General features: G+C 38.2%; 1 long non-coding RNA gene across 1 annotated transcript in view; it reads right to left on the reverse strand.

Annotated features, from left to right (window-relative positions):
* The window catches only part of LOC124544978, a 95,388-nt gene that overhangs the window by 24,547 nt on the left and 57,026 nt on the right, over window positions 1-13,815 (reverse strand). The window contains exon 8 of the long non-coding RNA XR_006967580.1: window positions 984-1,135. This is a non-coding gene — a long non-coding RNA (uncharacterized LOC124544978). The remainder of the gene's footprint in view (window positions 1-983; window positions 1,136-13,815) is intronic.

A 13,815-nucleotide genomic window follows, 5' to 3' on the forward strand; every position in this document is an offset into this window, starting at 1 on the left:
TCACTTCCATGTCAATTAGGTAGGTAGAAAATTGTGAAAGGATTGTCAAATGGTACCACATACAACATTCATCTCAGGTCACATTACAAGACAGTAGATTCGTTCATCTGCAAGAATGAATCTTTATAAAAAGTATGCCACACGTGCCCTTCACACACACTGCTATCTGTAATGCAAATACTCCATTCACAAAAATAATTTTGACTAATGGCTCTCAGCTGCAATGTTGTTAGTACCTGACATATATTGAACCAACTGAACACTTTGAAGTTGCATGTATACAGAAAGGCCACTTACAGTACAATCCCAACAAAAACTATTGTCCAAGTCTCTCATGCTGTAGCTAAAACCCAGTTACATGGTACTACTACACTTCAGAACACCAATTCGTCAACACTAAAAACATTTTCATGCAATGTAATGACATATTTTTGATAGTAGCATTTGACAATGTTACATCACGTTCAGGCCTTACTGAAATATACATCCAACAGATTCTTCTTACATTAACACACCTTGCAAAGGTAATGTCATCTCTGGAAATCAATGAACTACTTGACAAACAACCCACACAATATTCGTGCACTGAGCCCTTGTTGTCGAGCATCATCTTTTCCTCTCCATCATGCAAAAAGATGCAGACATAGCTCTCAACAGTACTCTGTGCCAAACTGTTCCTATGTTAATTACAATCCCACATGCACAAACAGCTTGACTTTTCTAACTCAATTGCATAACATTACTAAAGTAACATAGTACTAAAACCTTATCTGCAAAGAACCACACGTACAGGCAGAAATGGTACCAAAAGAGCTTAAATTAACATTAATTCATTCCTGTACACAGCTCAAACAACTAGTACTACCACAATTAACGTGAACAAAGCATTGCTTTACACATAGGCCAACAAGAAATGTATGTTTCTTAAACAAAATTACACTACTATACTAGGGAGTATATATAAACTCTACTTGCTTACTAACATTTCTGCAAGTGCTGCAACCTCCCTGTTCTGTGATTTGATTCAATTAATAATTGGAAGTGTTCTATGTTAACCAACCAGTATCTCTTCTACCTCCAACACTCACTCGCATCCAAATCTACAACGTATCTTTATTTCACAGCAGGACACTGACTGGAAGTAATATACTCTTATATTATACATGCAGTAATTTGAGACAAAATCAAGTTACACGACAATATGTTACACTCACTGTTATTCAAACCACAGGTGAAAACAACACTACTTATTACTAAACATCACATAATTTTCAACAATATATATTAATTCTCGGTGGCATCTGTTCCAAAAAACACATTACATAAAACATCATGGCTCCAACACCTACAGACACCATTCCGCTGCAGATATATTTTTCCTGAAACGAACTCCACCACCTCGAACCACAAAAACTGGATGCTGCTTTATGAAAAACCATCACAATAACTTAGCAGAGAAAGAATAATTTTGCATTAATCCACAGTAACCACAATAAATTTCCTCATGCCACTTCCCTGAAACAAATCATAAAAGAGCTCACTTGACAGAGTGTCTTAACATGACGTAACTTTTCTGCTTAATCTGCAACATTTCATAACACAAGGCAGAAATCACATTCAATGCAATAAGTTATATATACCATGTGGGTACACATTCTCCTATTCATGGAAGACACAGCAGCAAACTAGCCAAATTCTTTGACAGCTTCTCATTCTCATTCAGTAGCATCCTGGCAATCCACTTCCATTCACTTTAAACACAAAATACCATTTTCGCCACTTACCCAATGTTCACCTAAATGGATTGGCAACTTCTCACACACTGAAGCATCACAGGGTTGCACATGCACAAGGCGTTGCCTCCTCAGACTGTGTTGGTCACAACAAGGACAACTAACTGGACCAATTCACCTGCCAGCTCTTAGCAGCCCACCATTCAGAGTATATTTGAAGACTCTGCAGTGGGATTTACGACTTCCCACCAATATCTCGAGACTTACCTGTCAGCTGACTACGCCGAATGCCCCACCTCCATCATTAGGGATAATCTTCACGTCACACTATACTTATTTACTGTGAGTTCCAGGCACATACTCATTAGTGACCAAAAAGTTGTATTATTTTTATGGAGGACAGCTTTTCCTCTGTTATTAATTCCATTTATTGTGGTCATAATAAACCCTTATTTTTGGTTACTTGTGCCTTCCTATTGCTTACGAAGAATCTTTCCATAGGAGATTAAGCAATTTTGTCACTACTGTTCAAACTATTCTTTTCTGAATGTATATTTTCTGATAACTTCTTAAATACTTGCAGTTGTTCTGCTCCTGACACGTATGTTGCAATATAGCCTCCCACTATAGCCACAACCACTTCCCCTGAAAACAAATGGATGCATAGTGACTCATACATGAGGGTAACACACAACAGCATAAAAGAACACTGCCATTCCAGCTGTAAACAATTCGGCAATAAAGCAAGAAAAATCAAGCTATCCATAATGCAAGTGAATCATACCTCTCATGCCAATGATGGGCATTAGCATAACATGTATAACTGACCCTCCTACAACAAACCACAGAACCTAGCAACTATGCTCAAATCAAATTTATGACACCCCATGGAAGGCACGATTTCTGTGTAATATAACCAGAGGCTAAACCAATGCAGTGATCAACTGAATCCTGAACATACATCTTTTACACATGCTTTAAAGCATAGTGAATCTCATCTTTCACATTTTGACTATTCATCATAAGAGGCACAAGAAATATCAGTGTTACCTGATGCTACTGACGTGCAGCACTAATGAAACACATTCCTCTACTTTGTAAAATGACACACAATACTTTCTGTAACTTAAAACATGCACTCAAATACAGAAACATTTAATGTCACAGGTGAATGGCAACAATTACTTTCTCAACCATGCAGTATCTTAATGATCTATGTCCACACTGCCAAAATTTTGAAACTACCACATCCTTCACACAGTGAGCTATCTTCCTCAGGACCTCACGCATCATCAATGATTACTCAGTAAGTCAACTGACTGCCCTCTGTTGACGACTATGTATGTGTCAGAAGAAACATGCCTACTTTTGTTGTAAAAGAGAGAGAGAGAGAGAAGTGTTTGCACCAAGAACACCACACATAATGTAATCAATGAAACAACAGCATACAGCTGTCACAACTGCATATGCCAATGCATCTTGTCACACAAGCAGTGAAACGGAATAATATCTTTTAGGGCATCATCCACTTACTGCTCCACCACAGAGTCAGCAACACACCAACCTAGCTAAACATGCCCGCTTCACACTACAGCAATTAGCACACTATAAAAGTTACTTACTGTTTCTATCAGTATTTACACAATACAGACACAGCAGTTACTGTGATATTCTATCAATGACAATCTGATGACATTTTTCCTTATATCATTAATCCTTTAGATATGCTTTGTCCTAGCTGCTAAAAGTAGCACCAGCTGATATTTTCACATTTGCATAGGTTAGTTCTAACTCTTGTGAAACAAGACTTCAGTAATTGCATCTATCACATTAGGTTGGCACAAACTTGTGAAACAACCACCAAATTGTAGCACATACTTCATTCATCTCACATCACATTAAAAACCACTAATTTTGCTCAAAGAACACATCCACCAAAATGGCTCTTTATAAAGTACACCACACTTGTCCTTCCTTCATACAAAGTGCTATCTGTAAAGCAAATACTCTACTCATGAAATTAATTTTGACCATTTGCTCTCTGCTATTGCTACGGTGTTAGTACCCGACACATACCAAACCAGCTGCACACTTTCAAGTTATACATATACAGGAAGGCCATTCGAAGCACAATCCCAACAAAAACCAATGACTAAGAGTCTTACGCCATAGCTACAAACCAATTACATGGTATTACTCCATTTCACAACACACATTTGTCAACACTAAAAACATTTTCATGTGACGTAATGATACATTTTGGATGGTAGCATTTGACAATGTTACGTCAGCTTTAGGCTTACTGAAATACACGGCCAACGGATTATTCTTACATTAACACACTGACACTAACCTTGCATAAGCAATGTCGTGTCTGGACCTCAACAAACTATTTGCCAAATCACCTATGCAAATATCGTGGACTAAGCCCTTATTATGGTACATTATCTTTTCCTCTCCATCACGCAAAAAGATTCAGACATAGCTCCCAATAGCACTCTGTGCCAAACTGTTCCTATGTTAATTAAAATCTCAAATGTACAAACTTCTTCACTTTTCCAACTCAATTGCACAACATTTCTGAATTAAGACAGTCTAAAACAGTTTAACTGCAAAGAACACATGTAACAGGCAGAAATGGTACCAAAAGTGTTTGATTTACTATTAATTCATCTCTATAAATTGCTGAAACAACAAGTGCTGCTACAATTACCCTAACAAAGCAATGCTTTACATATAGCCAAATGCAATGTATGTCTGTTTTACAAATAACATTATACTCTGTCCCTACTATATACACACTCTACATGTTTACAAACATTTCTACTAACACTGCAGACAAACCAATCCCGTGATTTGTGTTCAATTGATTACCAGAAATATTCTGTGTTAACCAACCTGCATCTCTCCTCCTCTTCACCCTCCTACACTCACTCCAATCCATTACTCTGCAACCTAAGGGTTACATCTACCTTGTAGCATGACACTGTGAATGAAGTATTGTCAATTATACATGACCTACCATTAGACAAAATCAAGTAACACAATTTACACTCACTGTAACTAAAACCATAGATAAGTACAGGGAGGAGCAAACAGAAGTGGTGGTGGTGACTGGATACGTCTCAATGTGTATTTGTGGCAGCATTAACTGATGAGAAAATGACCTATACTTCCTTCCAACAGGACAGAGGTAAGTGCTCATAGAGCTGGACAAACCTTGGCACACACTTACTCATCAGAGGTCAGTCTAGTCACAGAACTAGCTGGCCACCCATGTCACCTGTTCTGTCAGTGTGCGATAACTCTGAAGCGAGTCATCAAGTCTAAGGTGTATCACAACAACCTTCAGGGTCTTCAAGAACTGCAGAAGAACATTTCTGATGAGATTGCAGACATTCCAGTAGTCCAGCTTTGATCTGCCTTCAGCAACTTGCTGACAAGGACCCAAAAATGGAAAAAGTAGAATGATGGTCACTTCCAACATCTGCTATAGTGAGGTTAATACTGAATTTCCATTCCTCTGTTGTGATTCTTTGTACATTGGAACTCTGTTCTTCACATCATTTTTATTTGCTCCACAATGTTCAAATCATTTACATTATTCCGCCACTTCCAACCACAAAAAATTGGTTACTCTCTAATGGAAGATCATCAGTATATCTTAGCAGGTAAAGAATCATTTTGCTTTACTCAACAGCAATCACATTCAATTTCCTCATGACCCTTCACTGAAAGAAATCACAATGAAGCTGCACTTGACAGAATGTCGTAACATGAAAAACTTTTCTGTTTCGTCTGCAACACCTGGTATTACTATCAGGATGATATTAACACGCAATGCACCATATTACACACATGACCTGGGTTCAAATTGTTTAAGTCACAGATGACAACAGGAAACTAACGAAACACTTTGACAGCTTCACATGCTCTTCCAATGGCATCCTGCTAAATCCCCTTCCCATTTCTTCAAAATTCATACTATCATTTTGCTGCAGCTCTTCCAACTCTTCTCTTCTAAACCCAAATTTTTTAACAACTCCTCAAATATTTGCAGTTGTTCCTGCTCCTTCCAATACATACACAGTAACATAGCCATAAACTGTAAACACAACCATTTCCTCTGAAAATAATTGAATACAGTGTCATGCATACAAAATGGTCATATATGACATCATACAAGAATACTATCATTTCAGTTGTTAACAATCAGCAATAAGACAAGAAAAATTAAGCAATCCATAATGCAAGGGTATCATACCTCTCATGCCAGCAATGGACATTAACATAGCATGTCTGACAATCTCATACAACAAACTATGGAACCCAGCAACTATGCTCAAATCAAGTTTATGCTACCACATGGAAGAAACTGTTTCAGTTTAACAAAACCAGAGGCTTAACACGTTCTGTAATCAACTGACTCTTGAACATAAATCCTTTCCATAAGCTTCAAAATTGAGCACAGTGAATCTCATCATTCACACTATCACTGTTTATCCTAAGAGACACAAGAAATATTACAATGTTAGCCAATGCTAGTGATGGTGCAGAGCTAATTAAATACATACTTCTATTCTGTAAAATAACACACACCTTCTGTAGCTCAAACAAATACTCTCAAATATAGAAACACATTTAATGCTACTATAATAGGATGCCATTCACCTGCACCTATGACCCTCCTACAACATTTCTTATCCCAACCATGCAGTATGACAATCTTTGGGCATCAATACCTAAAGACAGTTTACAACTACTACAACTATCAACACTGCCAGTATTTTGAAACACAATGATTACTCAGTCAATAAGTCAACTGACTGCCCTGTGTTGATTATGTATGTGTCTCAATAAACATGCCCATTTCTGTTGGAAGACACAGACACACACACAGACAGACAGACACAGACAGACAGAGAGAGAGAGAGAGAGAGAGAGAGAGAGAGAGAGAGAAATAAGTGTGTTTGCACAGGTAACAACACACTATAATGCAATCCAGGAAACAACATCATGCAAGACTGTCACAACTGCAAATACCAATGCATCTGGTCATACAAACAGCAAAAGAGTATTGTATCTTTTAGCACATCATCTAGTTAACCCTCCAACGCAAAGTCACCAACACATCAACTTTACACCACATGCCTGCTTCAGACTATGGCAATTACTGCACTATTGCATTTGTTTAATGTTTCTACCAGTACTTACAAAATGAAGACATACCAGTTACTACTTTATTTCACCAGTGGTTACAGTATCATTTTTTCCCTTACATCAGTAATTATTCATACTAGCCGGTACAAATAGCACCTGTTGATATATTCGCATTTGCTCATGTTGGATCTAACTCTTGGGAAACAAGGCTTCAATAATTACATAAATACTTCATGTCCACTAGGCGGATATGAACTTGTAAAATGATCACCCAATTGTAGCGCATACAACATTCATCTCAGATCACATTAAAAACAACCAGATTCATTCACAGTACTCATCCGTAACAATGTCTCTTTATAAAATATGCCACACTTGCTCTTCATACACACTGGTATCAGTAAAGCGAATACTCTACTCATTGAAATAATTGTGACCATTCGCTCTCAGCTGCTGCTATATTGTTAGTACCTGACACACACCAAACCAACTGCACACTTTCAAGTGATATATGTACAGAAATGCCGCTTAAAGCACAATCCCAACAAAAATGAATGACCAGTACTCTTAAGCTGTAACTACAAACCGCTTACATGAAACTATTCCATTTCACAATACGAATTCATCAACACTAAAAGATTTTCATGCAATGAAATGACATTTTGGATAGTAGCATTTGACAATGTTACATCAAGGTTAGACCTTACTGAAGCGTACATCCAACAGATTATTCTGACATACTGCCAAAAACCTTTGCTGAAGCAATGTCAGTCTCTTACCAAGGAACTCAATGAATTATTCAGCTAATCACCCATGCAATATTCATGCATTTAGCCCTTAATATGGTACCTCATCTTTTCCTATCCATTATGCAAAAAGATGCAAACATAGGTCCCAATAGTCTCTGTGCCAAACTGTTACTATGTTAACTACAATCTCATATGCACTAACAGCCTGACTTTTCTAACCCAATTGTGTAACATTACTGAAACAACATAGTATAAAACAGCTAAAACAGCTTTAACTGCAAATAACCACATGTAACAGGCAGAAATGATACCAAAAGTCCTTTAATTAATATTAATTCATCCCTGTATACTGCTCAAACAACAAGTGCTGCCACAATTAATCTGAACAAAGCTTTGCTTTACACAAAACCCGTACAATAAAGGTATGTTTGGTAAACAAAATTACACTTTGCCTGCTATACAAACTCTACATGCTTATTAACATTTCTGCAAGAAATGCAATCTACCCATTCTGTGATTTGATTCAATGGATATCTGTATTTCACACATTACACTACAGTTTTGGGTTGGAGTGAGGGTTGGAGGTAGAAGAGAAGAGATGCAGGTTGGTTACCACAGAATACTTCCAGTGATCCATTGAATCAAATCACAGATGGGTAGATTGCATTTCTTGCAGAAATGTTTATAAGCATGTAGAGTTTGTAAAATGATACAAAACCAAGTTACAGAACATACATGTTACTCATTGTAATTAAAACCATACATGAATACAAAAGTATTTACTACTAACCATTACATAAATTTCGACAATAAATATTAATTCTCCTTGACATCTGTTCCAGTGAATACCTTACATAAAACATCATGGCTCCAACACCTAAAATCCTCTTTCCTCTGCACACACATTTTTCCTGAAACAAACTACGGCACTTCCAACCACAAGAACAGGATGCTGTCTCTTGAAAAACCATCACAATAACTTAGCAGAGATAGAATTATTTTGCTTTAATCAACAGTAATCACAACCAATTTCCTCATGCCACTTCCCTGAAAGCTATCATAACAGAGTTGCACTTGACAGAGTGTCATAACATGACTAACTTTTCTCTGCTTCACCTGCAATATCTCGTATCACTGTAAGGCAGAAATTACATGCAATGTAATAAGTTATGCATACCACATAGGTAAACTTTCTCCTAGTCATGGAAGACACAGCAGTAAACTAACCAAATTCTTTGACAGCTGCTCATCCTCACTCAGCAGCATACTGGCAATCCAGTCACTTCAAACACAAAATACCATTTTTGCCATTTACTGTATGTTCACCGTAACGGATTGGCAACACCTCACACACTGAAGCATCACAGGGTTGCACATGCAAAAAGTGTTACCTCCTTGAACTGCATCAATAACAACAAGGACAACTAACTGCAGGACAAGCACCACGTGAGGTCCTCCATGTCAGGGATCTATTTCTCTGTGGTTCCACATGTGTAAATCTGGATCAGCCTGAATTCCTGCCCGTCCCAGGTATATAGGGTGGTACAAGCCAACAGGTTAGGATTTCGCACCACTGAAGCTCTGTACCAATTCATGCGGCAGCTCTTAGCAACCCATCATTCAGAGTGTGTTCAGAAGACACTACAGTGGGATCTACGACTTCCCACCAATATCCCGAGACGTACCTGTCCGCAACTATGAAGAATGCCCCACCACTGTCATTAGGAATGATCAGTGACATTGTCTTCATATCTTACTGTCTTCATGTTCCCCTACGTTTATTCATTGAGAGTACCAGACAAATGCCTGTTAGTGACAAAAGTTGTCCTATTTTTACTGAGAAGAGTTTTGCCATTGTTATTAACTCTGTCCACTGTGGTCTTAATAATCTCTTGTTTTTGGTTACCTGTGTCTTCCTATTGCTTATGAAGCATCTTTCCATGGGAGATTATGGAATTTAGTAACTGCTGGTTGAACTATCATTTCCTAAATGTATGTTTTCTGTTAACTTCCTGAACATTTACAGTCGTTCCTGCTGCTTCCGACATGCACATTGTAATACAGCCTCCTTTATAGCCACAACCATTTCCCCTGAAAACAAATTAATACAGAGTGACCCATACAAGAGGGTAACATACAACAGCGTAAAAGAACACTGTCATTCCATGTGGTAACAATTCAGCAATAATGAAACAAAAATTAAGCAATCTATAATGCAAGTGAATCATACCTCTCATGCCAATGATAAGCATTAACATAGGAAGTCTGACTGAACCTCATACAACAAACCATGGAACCGAGCAACTACGCTCAAATGAAATTTATGCCACCACATGGGAGGCACTGTTTCAGTGTAACCAAAGCACCAATGCTGTGATTAACTGAATCCTGAACATACATCTTTTCCATATGCTTCGAACTTAATCACAGTGAATCTCATTCACGTTATGACTATTGATCCTAAGAGGCACAAGAAATATTATAGTATTAGCTGATACCACTGATGTGCGAAACTGACAAAATACATATCTCTACTCTGTAAAATAACACACACCTTCTGTAAGTCAAACAAATGCTCTCAAATACAGAAATACATTTAATGTTACTACAGAATAACAGAATAAGCATGCCCATTTCTGTTGGGAACACACACACACACACACACACACACACACACACACACACACACACACACACACACACACACACACACACACACAGAGAGAGAGAGAGAGAGAGAGAGAGAGAGAGAGAGAGAGAGAGAGAGAGAGAGAGAGAGAGAGAGGTGGGTTCACAGAGAACCACACGCTATAATGCAATCCATGAAACAACAGCACACACTATAATGCAATCCATGAAACAACAGCACACACTATAATGCAATCCATGAAACAACAGCACACACTATAATGCAATCCATGAAACAACAGCACACACTATAATGCAATCCATGAAACAACAGCACACACTATAATGCAATCCATGAAACAACAGCACACACTATAATGCAATCCATGAAACAACAGCACACACTATAATGCAATCCATGAAACAACAGCACACACTATAATGCAATCCATGAAACAACAGCACACACTATAATGCAATCCATGAAACAACAGCACACACTATAATGCAATCCATGAAACAACAGCACACACTATAATGCAATCCATGAAACAACAGCACACACTATAATGCAATCCATGAAACAACAGCACACACTATAATGCAATCCATGAAACAACAGCACACACTATAATGCAATCCATGAAACAACAGCACACACTATAATGCAATCCATGAAACAACAGCACACACTATAATGCAATCCATGAAACAACAGCACACACTATAATGCAATCCATGAAACAACAGCACACACTATAATGCAATCCATGAAACAACAGCACACACTATAATGCAATCCATGAAACAACAGCACACACTATAATGCAATCCATGAAACAACAGCACACACTATAATGCAATCCATGAAACAACAGCACACACTATAATGCAATCCATGAAACAACAGCACACACTATAATGCAATCCATGAAACAACAGCACACACTATAATGCAATCCATGAAACAACAGCACACACTATAATGCAATCCATGAAACAACAGCACACACTATAATGCAATCCATGAAACAACAGCACACACTATAATGCAATCCATGAAACAACAGCACACAAGTCACAACTGCAAGGACCAATGCATCTGATCACAAAAACAGCGAAATGGAATTGTGTGTTTTAGCACACCAGCCACTTACTCCTCTACCACAGAGTGAGAAGCACACCAACTTAGCATAACATGCCTGCTTCGCACTATAGCAATTCCCACAGTATAAAAATTACTTACTGTTTCTACCAATATTTACACAAAACAGACACAGCAGTTAGTATTTTATTCCAACTATGGAATTCTTGTGACATTCTTCCTTGCTTCATTAATGCTTCAGATAATTCTTTGTCCTAGCTGCTACAACTTGCACCTGTTATTATACTTACATTTGCTCAGGTCACCTCTAACACTTGAGAAATAAGTCTTCAGGAATTTCATCATCATTTCATGCCCATAGGTGTGTACAAACTTGTGAAACAATCGCCAAATGGTACCACATACAATATTCGTTTCAGATCACATTAAAAACCAGTTCATTTGACAAAGCAAACATTGCACAAAAATGATGTCTACAAAGTATGGCAGACTTGCCCTTTGTACACACAAATCCACATCACTGATACCTGTAAAGTAAATACTACACACATTAAAACACTTATGAGCATTGCCTCGAAGTTACTGTTATGTTAGTAGTACCTGAAACATCCAAAACGATTATGCACTTGCAAGTTATACAGAAAGCACAGTCGAAACAATCACAAGATAAACCACAGAAAGCACAGTCGAAACATAATTGCAAGATAAACCACAGAAAGCACAGTCGAAACATAATTGCAAGATAAACCACAGAAAGCACAGTCGAAACACAATCGCAAGATAAACCAATCATCGAAACTCTCATGCTATACCTACAAACCTATTAATCATAGTAGTCCATTTCACACCACCGCTTGATTGACACTTAATCCCTTTCATGCAATGCATTTGACAAAGTTATGTCAAGTTTAGGCCTTAGTGATGCATACGTCCAACAGACTATTCATACATTAACACAATGTTGTCTCTTAGCATGGATGTCAACAATTTATTCAGTAAATCATGCATACAATACTCATGCAATGAGCAATTAATGCAGTACTTCATGTTTCAATCCATGTCACACAAAAACATGCAGAGAGAGCTCCCAGTAGAACTGTGCATCCGACTGTACATGTGTTATATACGCTCTCATAAGCACAAAGGGCTGAACCCTGATTACACTGCATTACTAATGTAAGACAGGCTGAAACAGCATACCTTCAAAGAGCCACATAGAACAGCCAGAAACAGTACCAAAATGCTTGACTTAATATTTATTAATCACTGCACCCTGCTCAAATTAACAAGTGCTCCCACAATTAACCTCAACAAACCTTTACGTCACACATAGCCAAATACAATAAGTGTTTGCATAAAAAGTATATATGGAAACATTCCACGTGGGAAAAATACATCTAAAAACAAAGATGATGTGACTTACCAAACAAAAGTGCTGGCAGGTCGATAGACGCACAAACAAACACAAACACACACACAAAATTCAAGCTTTTGCCACAAACGGTTGCTTCATCAGGAAAGAGGGAAGGAGAGGGAAAGACGAAAGGATGTGGGTTTTAAGGGAGAGGGTAAGGAGTCATTCCAATCCCGGGAGCGGAAAGACTTACCTTAGGGGGCAAAAAGGACAGGTATACACTCGCTCGTGCGCGCGCGAGCGCACGCGCGCGCACACACACACACACACACACACACACACACACACACACACACACACACACACACACACACACACACACACACACACACTCATGCTTTGCATTCAATGGATCACTACAAATATTCTGTGTTAACCAATCTACATCTCTCCTCTCCTCACTCCAACACTCACTCCAATCCTGTAACCTACCTACATTTCACAGCACAACACTATGGAGTAATGTAAATCATGCATGCACTAATATTATAGGTCAAGTCATGAACAATGGCGATTGAGTTTAGGCTTGTTTCGCACATTTGCGTCACACATACTCCACCAACCAATGAGCATTCAGTAGTGTTTTCAGCACACTGCTATGTACGTCATAGCAAGTTCAAGCATTAAACATGATCATAGCGAGTTATTCAGTGAATTTTTATTCCACTTTTTGTGAACTGTCATGGCTGATTGTGGTGGTAAGCGACAAATTCTGCACAAGCAAGTGAAAGACAACATTTGCAGAGTACACACTTTTTTCAATTGCAGCGCACATATATGCGCTTACCACAACTATTGGCTGGAACTGGCAATGGTGAAATCTGTGTCCACATCTCAAGCTGTATGAACTGGCATCATTCGTGGATCGGACTACAGATAAAATACACTCACTGTACTTAAAACTGTAAGAAAATACAAAGTACTTTCAACTAAACATAATATAAATTTCAAACAACCAAATATATTAATTCTCCACGACACCTATTGCAACCAATACCTTACACACATCATCATGGCTCCAACAGC

Source organism: Schistocerca americana, chromosome 8 (genome assembly GCF_021461395.2).
Source record: "Schistocerca americana isolate TAMUIC-IGC-003095 chromosome 8, iqSchAmer2.1, whole genome shotgun sequence".
Classification (NCBI taxonomy): domain Eukaryota; kingdom Metazoa; phylum Arthropoda; class Insecta; order Orthoptera; family Acrididae; genus Schistocerca; species Schistocerca americana.